Source organism: Dermacentor variabilis, unplaced genomic scaffold (assembly GCF_050947875.1).
Source record: "Dermacentor variabilis isolate Ectoservices unplaced genomic scaffold, ASM5094787v1 scaffold_13, whole genome shotgun sequence".
NCBI classification, from domain to species: domain Eukaryota; kingdom Metazoa; phylum Arthropoda; class Arachnida; order Ixodida; family Ixodidae; genus Dermacentor; species Dermacentor variabilis.
This window is the reverse complement of record NW_027460291.1, coordinates 38,388,360-38,414,607: the sequence shown is the minus strand read 5'-3', so window position 1 is coordinate 38,414,607 and position 26,248 is coordinate 38,388,360. Positions and strand designations below refer to the sequence as shown.

The window sequence follows — 26,248 nt, the reverse complement described above, 5'->3', positions numbered from 1 at the left end:
TCTCGTCCCAGACGACTGTTTGAGGCTCTGTCTTTCTTAGAGCATCCGTCAGGGGAGCCGCGATATCAGAGTACCTAGGGATGTACCTCTGATAGTAGCCGGCGACACCCAAGAACGACCGAATATCGGTCTTTGTGCGCGGTTGCGGAAAGTCTCGCACAGCGGCCACTTTTATTTCAGAGGGGCGGCGACGACCCTGACCAATCACGTGACCGAGGTAGACAACCTCGGCCTGTGCTAACTGGCACTTAGGAGCCTTGACTGTCAAGCCCGCTTCGCGCAGGCGGGTTAGCACTGCCCGCAAGTGTGTCATATGCTCAGACCAGGATGCGGAGAATATCGCTACGTCGTCTAGATACGGTAAAGCGAATTCTTGCTGTCCCCGCAACACTTTATCCATGAGACTTGAAAAACAGTATGGCGCGTTCTTCAAACCAAAACTCAACACTTTAGGACGGAATGTTCCCATTGGTGAAATGAACGCCGCATACCTACTAGCCTCTTCTGTAAGTGGAACCTGCCAATAACCCCTGACAAGATCTAGGGTGGAAATAAACTGAGCGCTACTAACTTTCTCAAGGCGCTCCTCGATGTTAGGGATCGGATAAATTTGATCCTTAGTGATGGAATTAAGCCTGCGGTAGTCGACGCAAGGACGAGGTTCCTTGCCCGGTACCTCAACTAAAATCAAAGGGGAGGTATAATCACTCTCACCTGCCTCAATAACACCGAGCTGTAGCATTTTCTTTACCTCAGCCTCCATAATATCGCTCTGGCGGGGTGACACCCGATACGCCTTGGATCGTACTGGCTCTGTGGAGGTAAGTTCTATATCATGAGTAAGTACAGAAGTCCTACCAGGCCTCTCAGAGAACAGACCTTGAAACTCTTGTAATAGCTGGTGTAGTTCGGTTTTCTGCTCAGGCGACAGCGGTGCTTTACTGATAAGGTCACTAATGACTTGACCGGTGTCTTCCCTGTTCGTCACTGAGCCTAGTCCCGGAAGCTCGACCGGAAGCTCTTCAGGAACGTTTACCATCATGCACACCACTGCTTCCCTTTGTCTATAAGGTTTGAGCAGATTACAGTGGTAAACTTGCTGTGCTTTCCGCTTTCCTGGCAGACTTACCACGTAGTTAACGTCCGACAGTTTCTGAACAATTCGCGCTGGGCCCTCCCACTGCACGTCTAGTTTGTTGTTTAGCGATGTGCGCAATATCATGACCTCATCGCCAACCTCAAAACGACGGGCCCTGGCTGTCCGATCATAATAAACCTTGGCCCTCTGCTGGGCCTTTGTCATTGCTTCACCTGACAACTCCTGTGCCCTTCTTAAGCGTTCGAGGAGCTTAAGCACGTACTCCACCACGACTGGGTCGTCGCCCCTACCTTCCCATGATTCTCGAAGCATGCGAAGCGGAGATCGAAGCGAGCGACCGTACACCAGTTCAGCTGGCGAAAACCCCGTAGCCGCATGCGGCGCGGTCCTTAAAGCAAACATCACCCCAGGCAGACACAGCTCCCAGTCAGTTCGATGTTCAAAACACAACGCTCTCAACACGCGCTTCATGACGGAGTGGAGCTTCTCAACGGAATTCGACTGTGGGTGGTACACTGAGCTGTGTAACAGCTTTACCCCACACCTTTCGAGAAAAGTTGTCGTCAAAGCGCTAGTAAACACTGTGCCCTGATCTGATTGAATTTCTGCAGGAAAACCAACTCGCGCAAATATGGACAGTAGTGCATTAACTATCTCAACTGAGCTGAGTTCTTTAAGCGGCACTGCTTCAGGGAACTTTGTCGCTGGGCAGATCACAGTCAAAATGTGTCTGTACCCCGTGGCTGTTACCGGCAGAGGTCCCACTGTATCAATAACGAGCCGTCTAAAAGGCTCCGTAATGATAGGTACCAATTTCAACGGCGCCCTCGATTTGTCCCCTGGTTTGCCCACCCGCTGACAAGTGTCACATGTCCTCACGAAATGGTCTGCGTCCCGAAAACACCCTGGCCAATAGTACTCTTGCAAGAGACGGTCCTTAGTTTTCTTAACTCCTAGGTGTCCGGACCACGAACCCCCATGTGACAAGCGCAACAGATCCTGACGATAGCATTGAGGCACGACCAGCTGATCGAACTCCACTCCTCTTCGGTCTAGATACTTCCGGTACAGGACTCCACCTCTTTCCACAAAACGCGCAGTTTTCCTGGCGATACCTTCTTCGACATTGCAGCGCACGTTTTCCAGGCTGCCATCCTTTTTTTGCTCGGCTATCAAAGCCGTCCGGCTGACTTTTAGCAACCTATCAAGTCCGTCTGACGTAGGCGCGATGAGCAAATCAGTAGATAGCTCTTCTAACTTTCCCGCGTCGGGCGTTTCCTCTCCAGTATCTGGCGCCTTCAACGCTACAGACTCAATTTTATTCTGTTCGGGCGTGCTCTGAATATCAGCTTGCTGCGCCTCTGACCCTTTTTCGTTGTTTGATAACGTCGGCCCCGCAACTACCGCCTTTGCAGCGAGCTCCCGAACCTTCGATCTGGTTAAGGCCTGAACACTAGCTTCACCAAACAAAAGCCCCTTCTCGCGCAGGAGGTGATCGGACCTGTTTGAAAATAGGTACGGGTACTGGGGTGGCAGCATAGATGACACTGCCGCCTCCGTCTCAAGCGCTCCGAAAGGTCCTTCAATAAGCACTTTTGCTACCGGCAGACACACGCTATGAGCTTCCACGGCTTGCTTGATCCACGCGCACTCGCCCGTGAACATATGGGGTTCTACGTAAGACGGGTGAACTACATCCATCGTAGCTGCGGAATCGCGAAGCACTCGGCACTCTTTCCCGTTTACGAGGAGGTCTCGCATGTAAGGCTCAAGAAGCTTCATGTTCTCGTCAGTGCTGCCTATTGAAAAAAACACAACTTTTGGTGTTGTTTCCGGACACTGCGCCGAAAAGTGACCCGGCTTCTGGCACGTATAACAAACGCCCGCTCGCCTCATCTCGAACCGCTTTCTGCGTTCGGCTTCGGCTGCCGTCTCTTTACGTTTGGTCGGATTGCTTTCACTCGCATCCTCACTACGCGTGTCCCCCTTAAATCTCATGGGCGTGAACCTTGGCCTCTCAGACTTGGAGCCAAATTCACCCTTTTGACCGTCCTTAGCTCCGCGAGCTCGACGCGTCACAAACTCCTCGGCTAGCTCAGCGGCTCTAGCCACCGTACTCACGTCTGGCCTATCCAAGACCCAGTATCGCACGTTCTCCGGTAACCGACTATAAAACTGTTCTAGCCCGAAACACTGCAGAACTTTATCGTGGTCACCAAACGCTTTCTCTTCTTTGAGCCACTCCTGCATGTTCGACATAAGCCTATACGCAAACTCTGTATATGACTCACTTCTGCCTTTCTCATTTTCCCGAAACTTCCGACGGAACGCCTCCGCAGACAGCCGGTACTTTTTTAGCAGACTCGATTTTACTTTGTCGAAATCCTCTGCTTCCTCTCTATCCAAGCGAGCGACTACGTCGGCCGCCTCGCCGGGTAACAAAGTGAGCAAGCGCTGTGGCCACGTTTCCCGAGAGAACCCCTGCTTCTCGCACGTTCGCTCAAAGTTAACCAGGAACAAACCAATGTCCTCTCCAAGCTTAAACGGCCGCATCAGGTCAGTCATTTTGAACAATACGCGTTCTCCTGCACCGTGTGCCTGACTTCCATTACGAGCGTGTTCCATCTCTATCTCGAGACGCTTCATTTCCAAAGCGTGTTGACGGTCACGCTCTTCTTTTTTCTCTTGTTGCTCTCGCTCTTTCTGTTCTTTACGTTCGCGCTCTTCTCTTTTTGCAGTCTCCCTCTCTTCAATAGTCTCAAGGCATTCCGACAGCTCGTCATCCTCAGCCTCTAACTCAAGAATAGCCTTTATCAGTTCTGGTTTTCTGAGTTTGTCTGAGACATCCAGACCCAACTCTCTTGCAAGCTCCAACAATTTCGGTTTGCGCAACGACTTCAAATCCATGGCTGCTCTGAATGCTGCTTTCTCTACTGCTTACTATTGTCTTGCCGCAAACTAACCCGGCAGCAACGACAACCACAATTACCAGCTCTGTTTCTGACACTAACAAAAAGCCTGGCAAAGCTCAGAAGAAGAAAGTCCCGCACTCACCAAACCTCGCAGCCAAGAGTCCAGCGCAGTCGTTCCGCTGCAGGCAACCAGTCATCACACAGGGCTCGTTGCACTGCTCCCGGATCGTCGTTGAGCTGCTCAGCATACCGTCAACTGCATCTCTTCGCTGCTGGCCTCCGTTGTCGCTGTCTCACCGCTGGCAGACAGATGTTTGAAGTCGTAGGCGATCTCACCGCTGGCAACCAGATGTTTGGATCGGACTGCTGGTACGATCTGTTGGGAACTCGGCGCTGACGCCCGTGGTTGTACCTGGGTCGCAAGCCCCAAGGGTAGCGTTGGCCTGGCGGCCTGGGGTACAACTGCAAGCATCCGAAGGTCCCGGCAAAGCATGAGTCGACAGGTAACAACGAAACAACTTGTTTATTTTAACATCGCAAAGAGTTGGCGGTCAGGTTTGACCGAAGTAGAGAGACGGGAGAGCACTTCACTCAACGGAAGAAATCGGAGCCCTCCTCTGGCGTCCGGGGGCAGCTGTTTTTATACTCTCGCAGTTGAGGGCAAGAAGGAACCCCTCAAAAGACGAGCACGTGAATGTACAATGGGCTAATGGTGACGCACACTGTCGTAGCGATGCCGTAGCACCATGTCGTGGCGCTGCGCACGATCTCGTAGCACCTGGTCGTGGCGCTGCGCAGCACACTGTCGTGGCGCTGCCGGTCGGACACAATGACTGTAACGAGAAGATGGTCCCTGCTTTGGCATCGCCTGTTTCGGGCACAATGACTGGAACGAGATCCCTGCTTTGGCATCGCCTGTTTCGGGCCCAATAACTGGAATGAGATCCCTGCTTTGGCATCGCCTGTTTCGGGCACAATGACTGGAACGAAATCCCTAGGCGGTCGCATCGCCGCAGACGCGCCTGGAAACACCTGGCGATGAGTGTTGCGGTGACGACGATCGGGCCAAAATGTCCGCCGCCCCGCCGCCGTCGCGCCGGCAAAACCACGTGTCGCAGGCGAAACGCAACAGAACCCAGCCATCGCTTAGCTCCTCATCATTTTGTTACTCGTTCCGCCGAAATAGCTCAGTTGGGAGAGCGTTAGACTGAAGATCTAAAGGTCCTTGGTCGGATCCGGGGTTTCGGCATACCCATAGTGCGTTTCTTTAGGCGTTGTGCATAACAATACAGATAGCAATTCAGACAGCATTGTGAGCTTTTCTGTTACTTCCGCGATACGCCACTGTTTAACATTAATAGAAGCGTGCGTAGCCTACAGCAAATGGTGGAGCGAATATATTTAAAAGAAGTTTCCTTACGTCGGATACCTTAGACGGCGGTTCGTGGGAACCCAGCCATCGCTTAGCCCCTCATGGTTTTGTTACTCGTTCCGCCGAAATAGCTCAGCTGCGAGAGCGTTAGACTGAAGATCTAAAGGTCCCGGGTTGGATGCTGGGTTTCTGCATATTCATAATGCGAATTTTTTTAGCCGTTGTGCATAACAATACAAATCACAATTCAGACAGCATTGTGAGCTTTTCTATTACTTCCGCGATACGCCACTGTTTAACATTAATAGAAGCCTGCATAGCCTACAGCAAATGGTGGAGCGAATATTTTTAAAAGAAGTTTCCTTACGTCGGATACCTTAGACGGCGGTTCGTGGGAACCCAGCCATCGCTTGGCGCCTCATGATTTTGTTACTCGTTCCGCCGAAATAGCTCAGTTGGGTGAGCGTTAGACTGAAGATCTAAAGGTCCCGGGTTGGATCCTGGGTTTCGGCATATTCATAATGGGAATTTTTTAGCCGTTGTGCATAACAATACAAATAGCAATTCACACAGCATTGTGAGATTTTCTGTTACTTCCGCGATACGCCACCGTTTAACATTAATGGAAGCGTGCGTAGCCTACAGCAAATGGTGGAGCGAATATTTTTAAAAGAAGTTTCCTTACGTCGGATACCTTAGACGGATGTTCGTGGGAACCCAGCCATCGCTTAGCGCCTCATGATTTTGTTACTCGTTCCGCGGAAATAGCTCATTTGGGAGAGCGTTAGACTGAAGATCTAAAGATCCCTGGTTCGATCCCGGGTTTCGGCATATTCATAATGCGAATTTTTTAGCCGTTGTGCATAACAATACAAATAGCAATTCAGACAGCATTGTCAGCTTTTCTCTTACTTCCGCGATACGCCACTGTTTAACATTAATAGAAGCGTGCGTAGCCTACACAAAATGGTGGAGCGAATATTTTTAAAAGAAGTTGTCCTACGTCGGATACCTTAGAGGGCGGTTCGTAGGAACCCAGCCATCACTTGGCGCCTCATGATTTTGTTACTCGTTCCGCCGAAATAGCTCAGTTGGGAGAGCGTTAGACTGAAGATCTAAAGGTACCGGGTTGGATCCTGGTTTTCGGCTTATTCATAATGCGAATTTTTTAGCCGTTATGCATAACAATACAAATAGCAATTCAGACAGCATTGTGAGCTTTCCTGTTACTTCCGTGATACGCCACTGTTTAACATTAATAGAAGCCTGCATAGCCTACAGCAAATGGTGGAGCGAATATTTTTAAAAGAAGTTGTCCTACGTCGGATACCTTAGAGGGCGGTTCGTAGGAACCCAGCCATCGCTTGGCGCCTCATGATTTTGTTACTCGTTCCGCCGAAATAGCTCAGTTGGGTGAGCGTTAGACTGAAGATCTAACGGTACCGGGTTGGATCCTGGTTTTCGGCTTATTCATAATGCGAATTTTTTAGCCGTTATGCATAACAATACAAATAGCAATTCAGACAGCATTGTGAGCTTTCCTGTTACTTCCGTGATACGCCACTGTTTAACATTAATAGAAGCCTGCATAGCCTACAGCAAATGGTGGAGCGAATATTTTTAAAAGAAGTTGTCCTACGTCGGATACCTTAGAGGGCGGTTCGTAGGAACCCAGCCATCGCTTGGCGCCTCATGATTTTGTTACTCGTTCCGCCGAAATAGCTCAGTTGGGAGAGCGTTAGACTGAAGATCTAAAGGTACCGGGTTGGATCCTGGTTTTCGGCTTATTCATAATGCGAATTTTTTAGCCGTTATGCATAACAATACAAATAGAAATTCAGACAGCATTGTGAGCTTTCCTGTTACTTCCGTGATACGCCACTGTTTAACATTAATAGAAGCCTGCATAGCCTACAGCAAATGGTGGAGCGAATATTTTTAAAAGAAGTTTCCTTACGTCGGATACCTTAGACGGCGGTTCGTGGGAACCCAGCCATCGCTTGGCGCCTCATGATTTTGTTACTCGTTCCGCCGAAATAGCTCAGTTGGGTGAGCGTTAGACTGAAGATCTAAAGGTCCCGGGTTGGATCCTGGGTTTCGGCATATTCATAATGGGAATTTTTTAGCCGTTGTGCATAACAATACAAATAGCAATTCACACAGCATTGTGAGATTTTCTGTTACTTCCGCGATACGCCACCGTTTAACATTAATGGAAGCGTGCGTAGCGTACAGCAAGTGGTGGAGCGAATATTTTTAAAAGAAGTTTCCTTACGTCGGATACCTTAGACGGCGGTTCGCCGGAACCCAGCCATCGCTTAGCGCCTCATGATTTTGTTACTCGTTCCCTCGAAATAGCTCAGTTGGGAGAGCGTTAGACTGAAGATCTAAAGGTCCCGGGTTGGATCCTGCGTTTCGGCATACTCATAGTGCGTTTCTTTAGGCGTTGTGCATAACAATACAGATAGCAATTAAGATAGCATTGTGAGCTTTTCTGTTACTTCCGCGATACGCCACTGTTTAACATTAATAGAAGCGTGTGTAGCCTACAGCAAATGGTGGGGCGAATATTTTTAAAAGAAGTTTCCTTACGTCGGATACCTTAGATGGATGTTCGTGGGAACCCAGCCGTCGCTTAGCGCCTCATGATTTTGTTACTCGTTCCGCCGAAATAGCTCAGTTGGGAGAGCGTTAGACTGAAGATCTTAAGGTCCTGGGTCGGATCAGGGGTTTCGGCATACCCATAGTGCGTTTCTTTAGGCGTTGTGCATAACAATACAGATAGCAATTCAGACAGCATTGTGAGCTTTTCTGTTACTTCCGCGATACGCCACTGTTTAACATTAATAGAAGCGTGCGTAGCCTGCACCAAATGGTGGGGCGAATATTTTTAAAAGAAGTTTCCTTACGTCGGATACCTTAGATTGCGGTTCGTGGGAACCCCGCCATCGCTTAGCGCCTCATGATTTCGTTACTCGTTCCGCCGAAATAGCTCAGTTGGGAGAGCGTTAGACTGAAGATCTAAAGGTCCCGGGTTGGATGCTGGGTTTCGGCATATTTATAATGCGAATTTTTTAGCCGTTGTGCATAACAATACAAATAACAATTCAGACAGCATTGTCAGCTTTTCTGTTACTTCCGCGATACGCCACTGTTTAACAGTAATAGAAGCGTGCGTAGCCTGCACCAAATGGTGGGGCGAATATTTTTAAAAGAAGTTTCCTTACGTCGGATACCTTAGATTGCGGTTCGTGGGAACCCAGCCATCGCTTAGCGCCTCATGATTTTGTTACTCGTTCCGCCGAAATAGCTCAGTTGGGAGAGCGTTAGACTGAAGATCTAAAGGTCCCGGGTGGGATGCTGGGTTTCGGCATATTTATAATGCGAATTTTTTAGCCGTTGTGCATAACAATACAAATAACAATTCAGACAGCATTGTCAGCTTTTCTGTTACTTCCGCGATACGCCACTGTTTAACATTAATAGAAGCGTGCGTAGCCTGCACCAAATGGTGGGGCGAATATTTTTAAAAGAAGTTTCCTTACGTCGGATACCTTAGACGGCGGTTCGTGGGAACACAGCCATCGCTTAGCACCTCATGATTTTGTTACTCGTTCCGCCGAAATAGCTCAGTTGGGAGAGCGTTAGACTGAAGATCTAAAGGTCCAGGGTTGGATCCTGGGTTTCCGCATATTCATAATGCGAATTTTTGAGCCGTTGTGCATAACAATACAAATAGCAGTTCAGACAGCATTGAGAACTTTTCTGTTACTTCCGTGATACGCCACTGTTTAACATTAATAGAAGCGTGCGTAGCCTACAGCAAATGGTGGAGCTAATATATTTAAAAGAAGTTTCCTTACGTCGGATACCTTAGACGGCGGTTCGTGGGAACCCTGCCATCGCTTAGCCCCTGATGATTTTGTTACTCGTTCCGCCGAAATAGCTCAGTTGGGAGAGCATTAGACTGAAGATCTAAAGGTCCCTGGTTCGATCCCGGGTTTCGGCATATTCATAATGCGAATTCTTTAGCCGTTGTGCATAACAATACAAATAGCAATTCACACAGCATTGTGAGCTTTTCTGTTACTTCCGCGATACGCCACCGTTTAACATTAATGGAAGCGTGCGTAGCCTACAGCAAATGGTGGAGCGAATATTTTTAATAGAAGTTTCCTTACGTCGGATACCTTAGACGGCGGTTCGTGGGAACCCAGCCATCGCTTAGCGCCTCATGATTTTGTTACTCGTTCCCTCGAAATAGCTCAGTTGGGAGAGCGTTAGACTGAAGATCTAAAGGTCCCGGGTTGGATCCTGCGTTTCGGCATACTCATAGTGCGTTTCTTTAGGCGTTGTGCGTAACAATACAGATAGCAATTCAGACAGCATTGTGAGCTTTTCTGCAGCGGTAACAAGTCCAGTTAAAGGCGACGAGATGGCTGAACACATAATGGACCCTGCTGATGCCGATGCAGCATCCCGAGCAACGACCGAAGAACCGGCGGCAGACAGCACACCCTCTGACGCGTCTCCATTTCGGGAAAACTCCACTGGGCCCGGCGACAGCCAATCTGGCGAGGCAAAGAGCGTGCTGGTTGGGAAGCCGACTAACGACCAAAACGTCAATGAGAGAAAGGACGCGATTTTAGTAAGCGCATCAGTGACTACCGCGAAAGACGAGACCGAAGGCATTGAGGATGTTGAAATGACAGCAGCCGCTAAAGCAGCTGCAAAGAGGCCTCGTGAGGCCACTGACGGATCTCAAGCCTGACCCGAACCATCGAGCAGCGGCGAGCCGTCGCCGAAGACCGCTATAACGAGACGAATGGGCCTCAAACCGAAGCCGAAGATACCGCCTGATAGGCGGTCGGCTTCAACATTGACCCCGACTTAGGGGCGCGAAGTGTGTTCAGCCAGCCTGTCCTCAGTATAAGACGTTACATAGCGGACAAGTAGAATGTGACCTGTGCTGGTTTTTGCTATCACTGCCTGTCCAGATGTGAGTACCGTTCCGTCTGTTTGCTAATCCAAAAAAATGGCTGTTACTCTGACATTTCCCCTTTGTGTAGCTACGTTGAATGTGAGGGGTTTGGCATCCCGCAGAAGGCAGTGCCAGTTAAGCCGTCTCTTGTTGGAAAATGACATTGACATAATGGCAGTGCAGGAAACCAAAGTAGAAAGCGAAGAGCAAACGTACAGAATGGTCGAACCTTTCAGGGATAGGTATAATGTATGTGTGTCTCATGCTAGAGGCACTTCAGCGGGTTGCATGATACTCGTTCGAAAATGCACCGATATTGTAGCGCAATCTGTAGAGTCCAGTGATGATGGCAGGCTACTATTCATCGACTTTGGCATTTGTGGCCTCCTTTGGCGTGCAATATGTGTGTATGCTCCGAATAACATTAACGAACGTGTAGAATACATAGATAACCTGAGAACATGCATGACGTACGAAAGGAACATAATTTTATTTGGAGACTTTAATTGTGTGTGCAGGCCGCAAGACAGAATCAACAGATTGACTTACCGCGATAGAAGTGCGACACTATTAAACGCGCTTGTAAACGAGCTTGAACTGGACGACGTTGGTTGTATTTTTGACGGTGACGAGCACGTACAGTATACGCACTACCAAGGTGTAAGTCATGCTAGACTAGATCGCATATATGTTCCGGCAGCTGCGATACCACACATTACTACATACAAAGTAAAGAACGTCACATTTAGCGATCACTGCTTGGTGATAGCGACACTAGGAACCAAGACAAAAGCGTCAAAGTTTAGTTGGAACTTGTGGAAATTAAATGATACACTGTTAGATGATGAAATTTTTGTTAAAAAAGTAAAGGAAAGGATAGAGGAAATATGTTCGGTTGAATCTTCCAATTTCACAGCGCTTTGGGAGCAATTTAAAAATGAAGTAAAGATTGCGGCGATTGAACGAGCTTGCGTGCGGCGCAGCATTGAAAAACAACAAGAGAAAGAACTTAGGAGCACGTTAGATTATATGATTGCGGTTGAGAGTGCTAACCCTGGACACTTTAGCAAGGAACTACGTGACCTTAAAAGTAAGCTCGAAGTGATAGATGAAAAGAAATATCGTGGAGCGATCGTCAGAGCACGGGCTGAAAGACTATGGCTAGGGGAAACGCCTACTAAGCGGGCACTCGGGGAAGAAAAAAGGCAAGCAGTTAAAAAAGAGATAAAAGAAATAAGATATAAAAACGATGTGACGCGCGACAAGGAACTGATAGAGAAAGCGTTTGTTGAATGCTATCGAAAACTGCTAAGCCCAAAAATAAAAGATACAGAAGCCTTTCGAAACGAATTTTTGTCGCTCATGCCAAGGCTAGGTGATGAAGTAAGACAAACGCTTGAACGGCCAATTAGTCTGAATGAAGTAAAACAGGCCATTGATGAACTAAGCACTGGCAAAGCACCTGGGCCTGATGGACTAGGGGCTGCCATTTACAAATGCTTCAAGGAAGAACTGGCACAAGCGTTACATCGCGTGATAAATGAGTGCTATGAACAAAAAAGAGCACCTTTATCTTTTAGAAAATGTCATGTAGTACTCATTCCAAAATCGGATGATCCCAGGAAATTGTTGGATGTTGAGGCCTATCGACCTATAAGTCTTACGAATGTAGACTATAAAATATTTACAAAGGTGCTAGCCAAGAGATTGCAGAGCGTTATCACACACCTCGTATTACCTCACCAGACATGTGGCATCAAAGGAAGGACAATCTACACAAATATACACACCGCTAGAACTATCCTAGAATGCTGTGACATGACTCAAGATAACATAGCTATGATACAACTGGATCTTCAGAAAGCATTTGATAGAGTTAATCATGACATATTACAGTTATTACTAGAACATTGTAATGTAGGTAGCGTTATCAAGGAGGGCATCAAGATGGTGTATGAAGAGTGTGCAGTAAACCTTGTAATTAACAACAACGTAAGTGAAAACATTCCAGTACTGTCAGGTATAAAACAAGGGTGTGCCTGTTCGTCTCTTCTTTTTGCACTTTATTTGGAACCCTTATGTTTAAAAATTCGCATAAATAAAATGGTGCATGGTTACTCCTTTTATGCTACTGAAGTAAAAATACTGGCATATGCCGATGATATAGCTATATTCTGCAAAGACAAAGACAGTATTAAAGAAGCTGTTAAGGAAGCTACATCATTCTGTAGTGCTACCGGAAGTGCCATTAGCTGGGATAAATCTCTGGGCATTTGGCATGGAAATTGGGGGCAAGAGCCGGAGGCGTATGCAAACATGAGATGGACAAGTATTCCTGCTAGATACTTGGGGGTTCCTCTCCAACATTATGGAAATACTGCAGAATACTGGGCAGGAGAGACAGAAAGGCTCAAGGATCAGTCTGAAAAATGGGGAGGGCATAACTTTTCTATGTTTTCCCGCGCTACAGTCTGTAATGTGTTTTTTGTTGCAAAAGTGTTTTACGCACTTCAAGTGTTCAGTATGAGCAGAACTTGTGTCCAAAAATTACACAGAGTGTTTGCCACCTATATATCGAATTCTACCTGGGAACGCGCCAGTCGGTTAAACTTGTTCCTTTCGGTGCGACACGGAGGGCTTGGTCTGTGTCATTTGTTTTTGAAACAAATAGTTTCAAGGTTTTTCTTTCTGAGAGACCAGAGAGATGTTTTTTCTTGCGTACTGTTATACACATGAGGTTGTGTAATCATATCCCGGATTCTATTGTCTCATCAAATGCAGATACGCGTGGAACACTGAGCAGTTTTTGGCGCGAAATAGTGTCTGCATATCAAGTACTGAAGCCACGGTTTTCCTTAGAATATTTGAGCGCAGTGGCACGTAAACGATTGTACAAAGACCTAATTGATGTGTTTTTACCAATACCGTTGTACCGCTCCATCTATCAACTAGGACCAGAACGAGACGTATTAAAACGAGTTCGAAAAATGCCAGTAAGAGCGTCATCTAAATCATTCTTTTTCCAACTGCACACGGGCACGCTCGCTGTAAAACCGTGGCTTCAAAGCAAAGGTATCTTTGTCCCATGGGGATTACACTGCCTGATACCCGCCACGGTTGCTCAGTGGCTATGGTGTTGGGCTGCTGAGCACGAGGTCGCGGGATCGAATCCCGGCCACGGCGGCCGCATTTCGATGGGGGCGAAATGCGAAAACACCCGTGTGCTTAGATTTAGGTGCACGTTAAAGAACCCCAGGTGGTCAAAATTTCCGGAGTCCTCCACTACGGCGTGCCTCATAATCAGAAAGTGGTTTTGGCACGTAAAACCCCAAATATTATTATTATTACACTGCCTGATATGTCGAAAGGAGGAAACGATAGAACACATCTTTTTGGACTGTCACGATGCTTTTTTCTTGTGGGACATCCTTAAACGGACACTTCAGAAAGATTTGCCAGTAACACCCTTTGGTATCCGATTCTTGCCATGTGAAGATCCAGATGAAATGCCATGCGACATGTTCATGTTACTGTGTTTGCATAGTGTGTGGAAAACGAGGATGGCGGTCAGAAATGCGGATGTCAACGCAAGATCGGCCATGCAAAACTTCAGTGAGAACTGTGTGTACATACGAGATGTTCTCAAAATCCAGAGGAACCCACCGGATTGGATACCTGTGCTCGATAAGCTGGCTTCTCTGAAGCCATTTTAGCTTCACACTCCAGCCATGAAAAGGCTCACGCGTCTTTTATTGTACTTGTAAAATTGTATTTAAGGGTTCTGTGTTTGGAAGTGCCAAACCGGTAATAAAGAAAAAAAAAAGCCGAAATAGCTCAGTTGGGAGAGCATTAGACTGAAGATCTAAAGGTCCCGGGTTCAATCCCGGGTTTCGGCATACTCATAGTGCGTTTCCTTAGGCGTTGTGCATACGATACAGAAAGCAATTCAGACGGCATTGAGAGCTTTTCTGTTACTTCCGCGATACGCCACTGTTTAACATTAATAGAAGCGTGCGTAGCCTGCAGCAAATGGTGCAGCGAATATTTTTAAAAGAAGTTTTCTTACGTCGGAAAACTTAGACGGCGGTTCGCGGGAACCCAGCTATCGCTTAGCGCTTCACGATCTTGTTACTCGTTCCCTCGAAATAGCTCAGTTGAGAGAGCGTTAGACTGAAGATCTAAAGGTCCCGGTTTGGATCCTGGGTTTCGGCATATTCATAGTACGTTTCTTTAGGTGTTGTGCATAACAATACAGATAGCAATTCAGACAGCATTGTGAGCTTTTCTGTTACTTCCGCGATACGCCACTGTTTAACATAAATAGAAGCGTGCGTAGCCTACAGCAAATGGTGGAGCCAATATTTTTATAAGAAGTTTCCTTACGTCGGATAACTTAGACGGCGGTTCGTGGAAAACCAGCCATCGTTAAGCGCCTCATGATTTTGTTTCTCGTTCCGCCGAAATAGCTCAGTTGGGAGAGCGTTAGACTGAAGATCTGAAGGTCCCAGGTTCAATCCCGGGTTTCGGCATATTCATATTGCGAATTTTTTAGCCGTTGTGCATAACAATACAGATAGCAATTCACACAGCATTTTGAGCTTTTCTGTTACTTCCGCGATACGCCACTGTTTAACATTAATAGAAGCGGGCGTAGCCTGCAGCAAATGGTGCAGCGAATATTTTTAAAAGAAGTTTTCTTACGTCGGAAAACTTAGACGGCGGTTCGCGGGAACCCAGCTATCGCTTAGCGCCTCACGATCTTGTTACTCGTTCCCTCGAAATAGCTCAGTTGAGAGAGCGTTAGACTGAAGATCTAAAGGTCCCGGTTTGGATCCTGGGTTTCGGCATATTCATAGTGCGTTTCTTTAGGTGTTGTGCATAACAATACAGATAGCAATTCAGACAGCATTGTGAGCTTTTCTCTTACTTCCGCGATACGCCACTGTTTAACATTAATAGAAGCGTGCGTAGCCTACAGCAAATGGTGGAGCCAATATTTTTATAAGAAGTTTCCTTACGTCGGATACCTTAGACGGCGGTTCGTGGAAAACCAGCCATCGCTTAGCGCCTCATGATTTTGTTACTCGTTCCGCCGAAATAGCTCAGTTGGCAGAGCGTTAGACTGAAGATCTAAAGGTCCTGGGTTGGATCCTGGGTTTCGGCAAACTCATAGTGCGTTACTTTAGGCGTTGTGCATAACAATACAGAAAGCAATTCAGACAGCATTGTGAGCTTTTCTGTTACTTCCGCGATACGCCACTGTTTAACATTAATAGAAGCGTGCGTAGCCTACAGCAAATGGTGGAGCGAATATTTTAAACGATGTTTTCTTACGTCGGACACCTTAGATGGCGGTTCGTGGGAACCCAGCCATCGCTTAGCGCCTCATGATTTTGTTGCTCGTTCCGCCGAAATAGCTCAGTTGGGAGAGCGTTAGACTGAAGATCTAAAGGTCCCGGGTTGGATCCTGGGTTTCGGCATACTTATAGTGCGTTTCTTTAGGCGTTGTGCATAACAATACAGATAGCAATTCAGACAGCATTGTGAGCTTTCCTGTTACTTCCGCGATACGCCACTGTTTAACATTAATAGAAGCGGGCGTAGCCTACAGCAAATGGTGGAGCGAATATTTTAAACGATGTTTTCTTACGTCGGACACCTTAGATGGCGGTTCGTGGGAACCCAGCCATCGCTTAGCGCCTCATGATTTTGTTGCTCGTTCCGCCGAAATAGCTCACTTGGGAGAGCGTTAGACTGAAGATCTAGAGGTCCCGGGTTGGATCCTGGGTTTCGTCATACTCATAGTGCGTTTCTTGAGGCATTGTGCATAAAAATACAGATAGCAATTCAGACAGCATTGTGAGCTTTTCTGTTACTTCCGCGATACGCCACTGTTTAACATTAATAGAAGCGTGCGTAGCCTACAGCAAATGGTGGAGCGAATATTTTTAAAAGAAGTTTCCTTGCGTCGGATACCTTAGACGGCGGTTCGTGGGAACCCAGCTATCGCTTAGCGCCTCATGATTTTGTTACTCGTTCCGTCGAAATAGCTCAGTTGGGAGAGCGTTAGGCTGAAGATCTAAAGGTCCCGGGTTGGATCCTGGGTTTCGGCAAATTCATAGTGCGTTTCTTTAGGCGTTGTGCATAACAATACAGATAGCAATTCAGACAGCATTGTGAGCTTTTCTGTTACTTCCGCGATACGCCACTGTTTAACATTAATAGAAGCGTGCGTAGCCTACAGCAAATGGTGTAGCGAATATTTTTAAAAAATGTTTCCTTACGTCGGAAACCTTAGACGGCTGTTCCTGGGAACCCAGCCATCGCTTAGCGCCTCATGATTTTGTTACTCGTTCCGCCGAAATAGCTCAGTCGGGAGAGCATTACACTGAAGATCTAAAGGTCCCTGGTTCGTTCCCGGGTTTCGGCATATTCATATAGCGAATTTTTTAGCCGTTGTGCATAACAATACAAATAGAAATTCGGACAGCATTGTCAGCTTTTCTGTTACTTCCGCGATACGCCACTATTTAACATTATTAGAAGCGTGCGTAGCCTACAGCAAATGGTGGAGCGAGTATTTTTAAAAGAAGTTTCCTTGCGTCGGATACCTTAGACGGCGGTTCGTGGGAACCCAGCCATCGCTTAGCGCCTCATGATTTTGTTACTCGTTCCGCCGAAATGGCTCAGTTTGGAGAGCGTTAGACTGAAGATCTAAAGGTCCCGGGTTTTATCCTGGGTTTCGGCATATTCATAGTGCGTTTCTTTAGCCGTTGTGCATAACAATACAAATAGCAATTCAGACAGTGTTGTGAGCTTTTCTGTTACTTCCGCGATACGCCACTGTTTAACATTAATAGAAGCGTGCGTCGCCTACAGCAAATGGTGGAGCCAATATTTTTAAAAGAAGTTTCATTACGTCGGATACCTTAGACGGCGGTTCGCGGGAACCCAGCTATCCCTTAGCGCCTCATGATTTTGTTACTCGTTCCTCGAAATAGCTTAGTTGGGAGAGCGTTAGACTGAAGATCTAAAGGTCCCGGGTTGGATCCTGGGTTTCCGCATATTCATAGTGCGTTTCTTTAGGCGTTGTGCATAACAATACAGATAGCAATTCACACAGCATTTTGAGCTTTTCTGTTACTTCCGCGCTACGCCACTGTTTAACATTAATAGAAGCGTGCGTAGCCTACAGCAAATGGTGGAGCGAATATTTTAAACGATGTTTTCTTACGTCGGACACCTTAGATGGCGGTTCGTGGGAACCCAGCCATCGCTTAGCGCCTCATGATTTTGTTGCTCGTTCCGCCGAAATAGCTCAGTTGGGAGAGCGTTAGACTGAAGATCTAAAGGTCCCGGGTTGGATCCTGGGTTTCGGCATACTTATAGTGCGTTTCTTTAGGCGTTGTGCATAACAATACAGATAGCAATTCAGACAGCATTGTGAGCTTTCCTGTTACTTCCGCGATACGCCACTGTTTAACATTAATAGAAGCGGGCGTAGCCTACAGCAAATGGTGGAGCGAATATTTTAAACGATGTTTTCTTACGTCGGACACCTTAGATGGCGGTTCGTGGGAACCCAGCCATCGCTTAGCGCCTCATGATTTTGTTGCTCGTTCCGCCGAAATAGCTCACTTGGGAGAGCGTTAGACTGAAGATCTAGAGGTCCCGGGTTGGATCCTGGGTTTCGTCATACTCATAGTGCGTTTCTTGAGGCATTGTGCATAAAAATACAGATAGCAATTCAGACAGCATTGTGAGCTTTTCTGTTACTTCCGCGATACGCCACTGTTTAACATTAATAGAAGCGTGCGTAGCCTACAGCAAATGGTGGAGCGAATATTTTTAAAAGAAGTTTCCTTGCGTCGGATACCTTAGACGGCGGTTCGTGGGAACCCAGCTATCGCTTAGCGCCTCATGATTTTGTTACTCGTTCCGTCGAAATAGCTCAGTTGGGAGAGCGTTAGGCTGAAGATCTAAAGGTCCCGGGTTGGATCCTGGGTTTCGGCAAATTCATAGTGCGTTTCTTTAGGCGTTGTGCATAACAATACAGATAGCAATTCAGACAGCATTGTGAGCTTTTCTGTTACTTCCGCGATACGCCACTGTTTAACATTAATAGAAGCGTGCGTAGCCTACAGCAAATGGTGTAGCGAATATTTTTAAAAAATGTTTCCTTACGTCGGAAACCTTAGACGGCTGTTCCTGGGAACCCAGCCATCGCTTAGCGCCTCATGATTTTGTTACTCGTTCCGCCGAAATAGCTCAGTCGGGAGAGCATTACACTGAAGATCTAAAGGTCCCTGGTTCGTTCCCGGGTTTCGGCATATTCATATAGCGAATTTTTTAGCCGTTGTGCATAACAATACAAATAGAAATTCGGACATCATTGTCAGCTTTTCTGTTACTTCCGCGATACGCCACTATTTAACATTATTAGAAGCGTGCGTAGCCTACAGCAAATGGTGGAGCGAGTATTTTTAAAGGAAGTTTCCTTGCGTCGGATACCTTAGACGGCGGTTCGTGGGAACCCAGCCATCGCTTAGCGCCTCATGATTTTGTTACTCGTTCCGCCGAAATGGCTCAGTTTGGAGAGCGTTAGACTGAAGATGTAAAGGTCCCGGATTTTATCCTGGGTTTCGGCATATTCATAGTGCGTTTCTTTAGCCGTTGTGCATAACAATACAAATAGCAATTCAGACAGTGTTGTGAGCTTTTCTGTTACTTCCGCGATACGCCACTGTTTAACATTAATAGAAGCGTGCGTCGCCTACAGCAAATGGTGGAGGCAATATTTTTAAAAGAAGTTTCATTACGTCGGATACCTTAGACGGCGGTTCGCGGGAACCCAGCTATCCCTTAGCGCCTCATGATTTTGTTACTCGTTCCTCGAAATAGCTTAGTTGGGAGAGCGTTAGACTGAAGATCTAAAGGTCCCGGGTTGGATCCTGGGTTTCCGCATATTCATAGTGCGTTTCTTTAGGCGTTGTGCATAACAATACAGATAGCAATTCACACAGCATTTTGAGCTTTTCTGTTACTTCCGCGCTACGCCACTGTTTAACATTAATAGAAGCGTGCGTAGCCTACACCAAATGGTGGAGCGAATATTTTTAAAAGAAGTTTCCTTACGTCGGATACCTTAGACGGCGGTTCGCGGGAACCCAGCTATTGCTTAGCGCCTTATGATTTTGTTACTCGTTCCTCGAAATAGCTCAGTCGGGAGAGCGTTAGACTGAAGATCTAAAGGTCCCGGGTTGGATCCTGGGTTTCGGCATAGTTATAGTGCGTTTCTTTAGGCGTTGTGCATAACAATACAGATAGCAATTCAGACAGCATTGTGAGCTTTCCTGTTACTTCCGCGATACGCCACTGTTTAACATTAATAGAAGCGTGCGTCATCATCATCATCATCATCATCATCAGCCTAGTTACGCCCACTGCAGGGCAAAGGCCTCTCCCATACTTCTCCAACTACCCTGGTCATGTACTAATTGTGGCCATGTTGTCCCTGCAAACGTCTTAATTTCATCCGCCCACGTAACTTTCTGCCGCCCCCTGCTACGCTTCCCTTCCCTTGGAATCCAGTCCGTAACCCTTAATGACCATCGGTTATCTTCCCTCCTCATTACATGTCCTGCCCATGCCCATTTCTTTTTCTTGATTTCAACTAAGATGTCGTTTACCCGCGTTTGTTGCCTCACCCAATCTGCACTTTTCTTATCCCTTAACGTTACACCCATCACTCTTCTTTCCATAGCTCGTTGCGTCGTCCTCAATTTCAGGAGAACCCTTTTCGTAAGCCTCCAGGTTTCTGCCCCATATGTGAGTACTGGTAACACACAGCTGTTATACACTTTCCTTTTGAGGGATAGTGGCAACCTGCTGTTCATGATTTGAGAATGCCTGCCAAACGCACCCCAGCCCATTCTTATTCTTCTGGTTATTTCAGTCTCATGATCCGGATCCGTGGTTACTACCTGCCCTAAGTAGATGTATTCCCTTACCACTTCCAGTGCTTCGCTACCTATCGTAAACTGCTGGTCTCTTTCGAGACTGTTAAACAATACTTTAGTTTTCTGCAAATAATTTTCAGACCCACCCTTCTGCTTTGCCTCTCCAGGTCAGTGAGCATGCATTGCAATTGGTCTCCTGAGTTACTAAGCAAGGCAATATCATCAGCGAATCGCAAGTTGCTAAGGTATTCTCCATCAACTTTTATCCCCAATTCTTCCCACTCCAGGCCTCTGAATACCTCCTGTAAACATGCTGTGAATCGCATTGGAGATATCGTATCTCCCTGTCTGACGCCTTTCTTTATAGGGATTTTGTTACTTTCTTTGTGGAGGACTACGGTGGATGTGGAGCCGCTATAGATATCTTCCAGTATTTTTACATATGGCTCATCTACACCCTGATTCCGTAATGCCTCCATGACTGCTGAGGTTTCGACTGAATCAAACGCTTTCTCGTAATCAATGAAAGCTATATATAAGGGTTGGTTATATTCTGCACATTTCTCTATCACTTGATTGACAGTATGAATATGGTCTATTGTTGAGTAGCCTTTACGGAATTCTGCCTGGTCCTTTGGTTGACAGAAGTCTAAGGTGTTCCTGATTCTATTTGCGATTACCTTAGTAAATACTTTGTAGGCAACGGACAGTAAGCTGATCGGTCTATAATTTTTCAAGTCTTTGGCGTCCCCTTTCTTATGGATTAGGATTATGTTAGCGTTCTTCCACGATTCCGGTACGCTCGAGGTTATGAGGCATTGCGTATACAGGGTGGCCAGTTTCTCTAGAACAATCTGACCACCATCATTCAACAAATCTGCTGTTACCTGATCCTCCCCAGCTGCCTTCTCCCTTTGCATAGCTCCTAAGGCTTTCTTTACTTCTTCTGGCGTTACCTGTGGGATTTCGAATTCCTCTAGGCTATTCTCTCTTCCACTATCGTCGTGGGTACTACTGGTACTGTATAAATCTCTATAGAACTCCTCAGCCACTTGAACTATCTCATCCATATTAGTAACGATATTGCCGGCTTTGTCTCTTAACGCACACGTCTGATTCTTGCCTATTCCTAGTTTCTTCTTCACTGTTTTTAGGCTTCCTACGTTCCTGAGAGCCTGTTCAATTCTATCCATATTATAGTTTCTGATGTCCGCTGTCTTACGCTTGTTGATTAACTTAGAAAGTTCTGCCAGTTCTATTCTAGCTGTAGGGTTAGAGGCTTTCATACATTGGCGTTTCTTGATCAGATCTTTCGTCTCCTGCGATAGCTTACTGGTTTCCTGTATAACGGCGTTACCACCGACTTCTATTGCGCACTCCTTAATGATGCCCATGAGATTGTCGTTCATTGCTGCAACACTAAGGTCCTCTTCCTGAGTTAAAGCCGAGTACCTGTTCTGTAGCTTGATCCGGAATTCCTCTAGTTTCCCTCGTACCGCTAACTCATTGATTGGCTTCTTGTGTACCAATTTCTTCCGTTCCCTCCTTAAGTCTAGGCTAATTCGAGTTCTTACCATTCTATGGTCACTGCAGCGTACCTTGCCGAGCACGTCTACATCTTGTATGATGCCAGGGTTCGCGCAGAGTATGAAGTCGATTTCATTTCTAGTCTCACCATTCGGGCTCCTCCACGTCCACTTTCGACTAGCCCGCTTGCGGAAAAAGGTGTTCATTATCCGCATATTATTCTGTTCTGCAAACTCTACTAATAATTCTCCTCTGCTATTCCTAGAGCCTATGCCATATTCCCCCACTGACTTGTCTCCAGCCTGCTTCTTGCCTACCCTGGCATTGAAGTCGCCCATCAGTATAGTGTATTTTGTTTTGACTTTACCCATCGCCGATTCCACGTCTTCATAAAAGCTTTCGACTTCCTGGTCATCATGACTGCATGTAGGGGCATAGACTTGTACCACCTTCAATTTGTACCTCTTATTAAGCTTCACAACGAGACCTGCCACCCTCTCGTTAATGCTATAGAATTCCTGTATGTTACCAGCTATTTCCTTATTAATCAGGAATCCGACTCCTAGTTCTCGTCTCTCTGCTAAGCCCCGGTAACACAGTGCATGCCCGCTTTTTAGCACTGTATATGCTTCTTTTGTCCTCCTAACCTCACTGAGCCCTATTATATCCCATTTACTACCCTCTAATTCCTCCAATAACACTGCTAGACTCGGCTCTCTAGATAGCGTTCTAACGTTAAACGTTGCCAGGTTCAGATTCCAATGGCGGCCTGTCCAAATGGTGGAGCGAATATTTTTAAAAGAAGTTTCCTTACGTCGGATACCTTAGACGGCGTTTCGTGGGAACCCAGCCATCGCTTAGCGCCTCATGATTTTGTTACTCGTTCCGCCGAAATAGCTCAGTTTGGAGAGCGTTAGACTGCAGATCAAAAGGTCCCGGGTTGGATCCTGGGTTTCGGCATATTCATAGTGCGTTTCTTTAGCCGTTGTGCATAACAATACAAATAGCAATTCAGACAGCGTTGTGAGCTTTTCTGTTACTTCCGCGATACGCCACTGTTTAACATTAACAGAAGCGTGCGTAGCCTACAGCAAATGGTGGAGCCAATATTTTTAAAAGAAGTTTCATTACGTCGGATACCTTAGACGGCGGTTCGCGGGAACCCAGCTATCCCTTAGCGCCTCATGATTTTGTTACTCGTTCCTCGAAATAGCTTAGTTGGGAGAGCGTTAGACTGAAGATCTAAAGGTCCCGGGTTGGATCCTGGGTTTCGGCATATTCATAGTGCGTTTCTTTAGGCGTTGTGCATAACAATACAGATAGCAATTCACACAGCATTTTGAGCTTTTCTGTTACTTCCGCGCTACGCCACTGTTTAACATTATTAGAAGCGTGCGTAGCGTACAGCAAATGGTGGAGCGAATATTTTTAAAAGATGTTTTCTTACGTCGGACACCTTATATGGCGGTTCGTGGGAACCCAGCCATCGCTTAGCGCCTGATGATCTTGTTGCTCGTTCCGCCGAAATAGCTCAGTTGGGCGAGCGTTAGACTGAAGATCTAAAGGTCCCGGGTTGGATCCTGGGTTTCGGCATACTCATAGTGCGTTTCTTTAGCCGTTGTGCATAACAATACAAATAGCAATTCAGACAGCGTTGTGACCTTTTCTGTTACTTCCGCGATACGCCACTGTTTAACATTAATAGAAGCGTGCGTAGCCTACAGTATATGGTGAAGCGAATATTTTAATCAGAAGTTTCCTTACGTCGGATACCTTAGACGGCGGTTCGTGGGAAACCAGCCATCGCTAAGCGCCTCATGATTTTGTTACTCGTTCCGCCGAAATAGCTCAGTTTGGAGAGCGTTAGAGTGAAGATCTAAAGGTCCCGGGTTGGATCCTGGGTTTCGGCGTATTCATAGTGCGTTTCTTTAGCCGTTGTGCATAACAATACAAATAGAAATTCGGACAGCATTGTCAGCTTTTCTTTTACTTCCGCGATACGCCACTATTTAACATTAATAGAAGCGTGCGTAGCCTACAGCAAATGGTGGAGCGAATATTTTTAAAAGAAGTTTCCTTACGTCGGAAACGTTGCACGGCGGTTCGCAGGAACCCAGCTATCGCTTAGCGCCTCATGATTTTGTTACTCGTTCCTCGAAATAGCTTAGTTGGGAGAGCGTTAGACTGAAGATCTAAAGGTCCCGGGTTGGATACTGGGTTTCGGCGTATTCATAGTGCGTTTCTTCAGGCGTTGTGCATAACAATACAGATAGCAATTCACACAGCATTTTGAGCTTTTCTGTTACTTCCGCGCTACGCCACTGTTTAACATTAATAGAAGCGTGCGTAGCGTACAGCAAATGGTGGAGCGAATATTTTTAAAAGATGTTTTCTTACGTCGGACACCTTATATGGCGGTTCGTGGGAACCCAGCCATCGCTTAGCGCCTGATGATCCTGTTGCTCGTTCCGCCGAAATAGCTCAGTTGGGCGAGCGTTAGACTGAAGATCTAAAGGTCCCTGGTTCGATCCCGGGTTTCGGCGTATTCATAATGCGAATTTTTCAGCCGCTGTGCATAACAATACAAATAGCAATTCAGACAGCATTGTCAGCTTTTCTGTTACTTCAGCGATACGCCACTGTTTAACATTAGTAGAAGCGTGCGTAGCCACAGCAAATGGTGGAGCGAATATTTTTAAAAGAAGTTTCCTTACGTCGGATACCTTAGACGGCGGTTCGTGGGAACCCAGCCATGGCTTAGCGCCGCATGATTTTGTTACTCCCAAAATAGCTCAGATGGGAGAGCGTTAGGCTGAAGATCTAAAGGTCCCGGGTTGGATCCTGGGTTTCGGCATACTCATAGTGCGTTTCTTTAGGCGTTGTGCATAACAATACAGAAAGCAATTCAGCCAGCATTGTGAGCTTTTCTGTTACTTCCGCGATACGCCACTGTTTAACATTAGTAGAAGCGTGCGTAGCCTACAGCAAATGGTGGAGCGAATATTTTTAAAAGAAATTTCCTTATGTCGGATACCTTAGACGGCGGTTCGTGGGAAACCAGCCATCGCTAAGCGCCTCATGATTTTGTTACTCGTTGCCCCGAAATAGCTCAGTTGGGAGAGCGTTAGACTGAAGATCTAAAGGTCCCGGGTTGGATCCTGGGTTTCGGCATACTCATAGTGCGTTTCTTTAGGCGTTGTGCACAACAATACAGATAGCAATTCAGACAGCATTGTGACCTTTTCTGTTACTTCCGCGATATGCCACTGTTTAACATTAATAGAAGCGTGCGTAGCCTACAGCAAATGGTGGAGCGAATGTTTTTAAAAGAAGTTTCCTTCCGTCGGATACCTTAGACGGCGGTTCGCGGGAACCCAGCTATCGCTTAGCGCCTCATGATTTTGTTACTCGTTCCCTCGAAATAGCTCAGTTTGTTGACCGTTACACAGAAGATCTAAAGGTCCTGGGTTGGATCCTGGGTTTCGGCATACTTATAGTGCGTTTCTTTAAGCGTTGTGCATAACAATACAGATAGCAATTCAGACAGCATTGTGAGCTTTTCTGTTACTTCCGCGACACGCCACTGTTTAACATTAATAGAAGCGTGCGTAGCCTACAGCAAATGGTGGAGCGAATATTTTTAAAAGAAGTTTCCTTACGTCGGATACCTTAGACGGCGGTTCGTGGGAAACCAGCCATCGCTGAGCGCCTCATGATTTTGTTACTCGTTGCGCCGAAATAGCTCAGTTGGGAGAGCGTTAGACTGAAGATCTAAAGGTCCCGGGTTGGATCCTGGGTTTCGGCATATTCATAGTGCGTTTCTTGAGGCGTTGTGCATAACAATACAGATAGCAATTCAGACAGCATTGTGAGCTTTTCTGTTACTTCCGCGATACGCCACTGTTTAACATTAATAGAAGCGTGCGTAGCCTACAGCAAATGGTGGAGCGAATGTTTTTAAAAGAAGTTTCCTTCCGTCGGATACCTTAGACGGCGGTTCGCGGGAACCCAGCTATCGCTTAGCGCCTCATGATTTTGTTACTCGTTCCCTCGAAATAGCTCAGTTGGTTGAGCGTTAGACTGAAGATCTAGAGGTCCTGGGTTGGATCCTGGGTTTCGGCATACTTATAGTGCGTTTCTTTAAGCGTTGTGCATAACAATACAGATCTCAAATCGAGAAGCATTGTGAGCTTTTCTGTTACTTCCGCGACACGCCACTGTTTAACATTAATAGAAGCGTGCGTAGCCTACAGCAAATGGTGGAGCGAATATTTTTAAAAGAAGTTTCCTTACGTCGGATACCTTAGACGGCGGTTCGTGGGAACCCAGCCATCGCTTAGCGCCTCATGATTTTGTTTCTCGTTCCGCCGAAATAGGTCAGTTCATTCTGCTTCCGGC

At 46.6% G+C, this 26,248-nt stretch overlaps 11 non-coding genes across 11 annotated transcripts; all 11 read left to right on the top strand.

The window, feature by feature from the left end:
- The first annotated feature begins 6,141 nt into the window (after window positions 1-6,141).
- Window positions 6,142-6,214, top strand: TRNAF-GAA (transfer RNA phenylalanine (anticodon GAA)). The gene has a single exon. It is a non-coding gene; the product is annotated as a tRNA-Phe (tRNA).
- A 3,105-nt stretch (window positions 6,215-9,319) lies between these two features.
- TRNAF-GAA (transfer RNA phenylalanine (anticodon GAA)) lies at window positions 9,320-9,392 on the top strand. The gene has a single exon. It is a non-coding gene; the product is annotated as a tRNA-Phe (tRNA).
- Window positions 9,393-14,187: 4,795 nt separating this feature from the next.
- On the top strand, window positions 14,188-14,260 carry TRNAF-GAA (transfer RNA phenylalanine (anticodon GAA)). Its single transcript has one exon. It is a non-coding gene; the product is annotated as a tRNA-Phe (tRNA).
- Window positions 14,261-14,820: 560 nt separating this feature from the next.
- On the top strand, window positions 14,821-14,893 carry TRNAF-GAA (transfer RNA phenylalanine (anticodon GAA)). The gene has a single exon. It is a non-coding gene; the product is annotated as a tRNA-Phe (tRNA).
- A 562-nt stretch (window positions 14,894-15,455) lies between these two features.
- TRNAF-GAA (transfer RNA phenylalanine (anticodon GAA)) lies at window positions 15,456-15,528 on the top strand. Its single transcript has one exon. It is a non-coding gene; the product is annotated as a tRNA-Phe (tRNA).
- Window positions 15,529-15,771: 243 nt separating this feature from the next.
- On the top strand, window positions 15,772-15,844 carry TRNAF-GAA (transfer RNA phenylalanine (anticodon GAA)). The gene has a single exon. It is a non-coding gene; the product is annotated as a tRNA-Phe (tRNA).
- Window positions 15,845-16,721: 877 nt separating this feature from the next.
- Window positions 16,722-16,794, top strand: TRNAF-GAA (transfer RNA phenylalanine (anticodon GAA)). The gene has a single exon. It is a non-coding gene; the product is annotated as a tRNA-Phe (tRNA).
- An 877-nt stretch (window positions 16,795-17,671) lies between these two features.
- Window positions 17,672-17,744, top strand: TRNAF-GAA (transfer RNA phenylalanine (anticodon GAA)). The gene has a single exon. It is a non-coding gene; the product is annotated as a tRNA-Phe (tRNA).
- Window positions 17,745-18,621: 877 nt separating this feature from the next.
- TRNAF-GAA (transfer RNA phenylalanine (anticodon GAA)) lies at window positions 18,622-18,694 on the top strand. Its single transcript has one exon. It is a non-coding gene; the product is annotated as a tRNA-Phe (tRNA).
- A 5,626-nt stretch (window positions 18,695-24,320) lies between these two features.
- On the top strand, window positions 24,321-24,393 carry TRNAF-GAA (transfer RNA phenylalanine (anticodon GAA)). The gene has a single exon. It is a non-coding gene; the product is annotated as a tRNA-Phe (tRNA).
- A 1,189-nt stretch (window positions 24,394-25,582) lies between these two features.
- TRNAF-GAA (transfer RNA phenylalanine (anticodon GAA)) lies at window positions 25,583-25,655 on the top strand. Its single transcript has one exon. It is a non-coding gene; the product is annotated as a tRNA-Phe (tRNA).
- The last annotated feature ends 593 nt before the right edge of the window (window positions 25,656-26,248 follow it).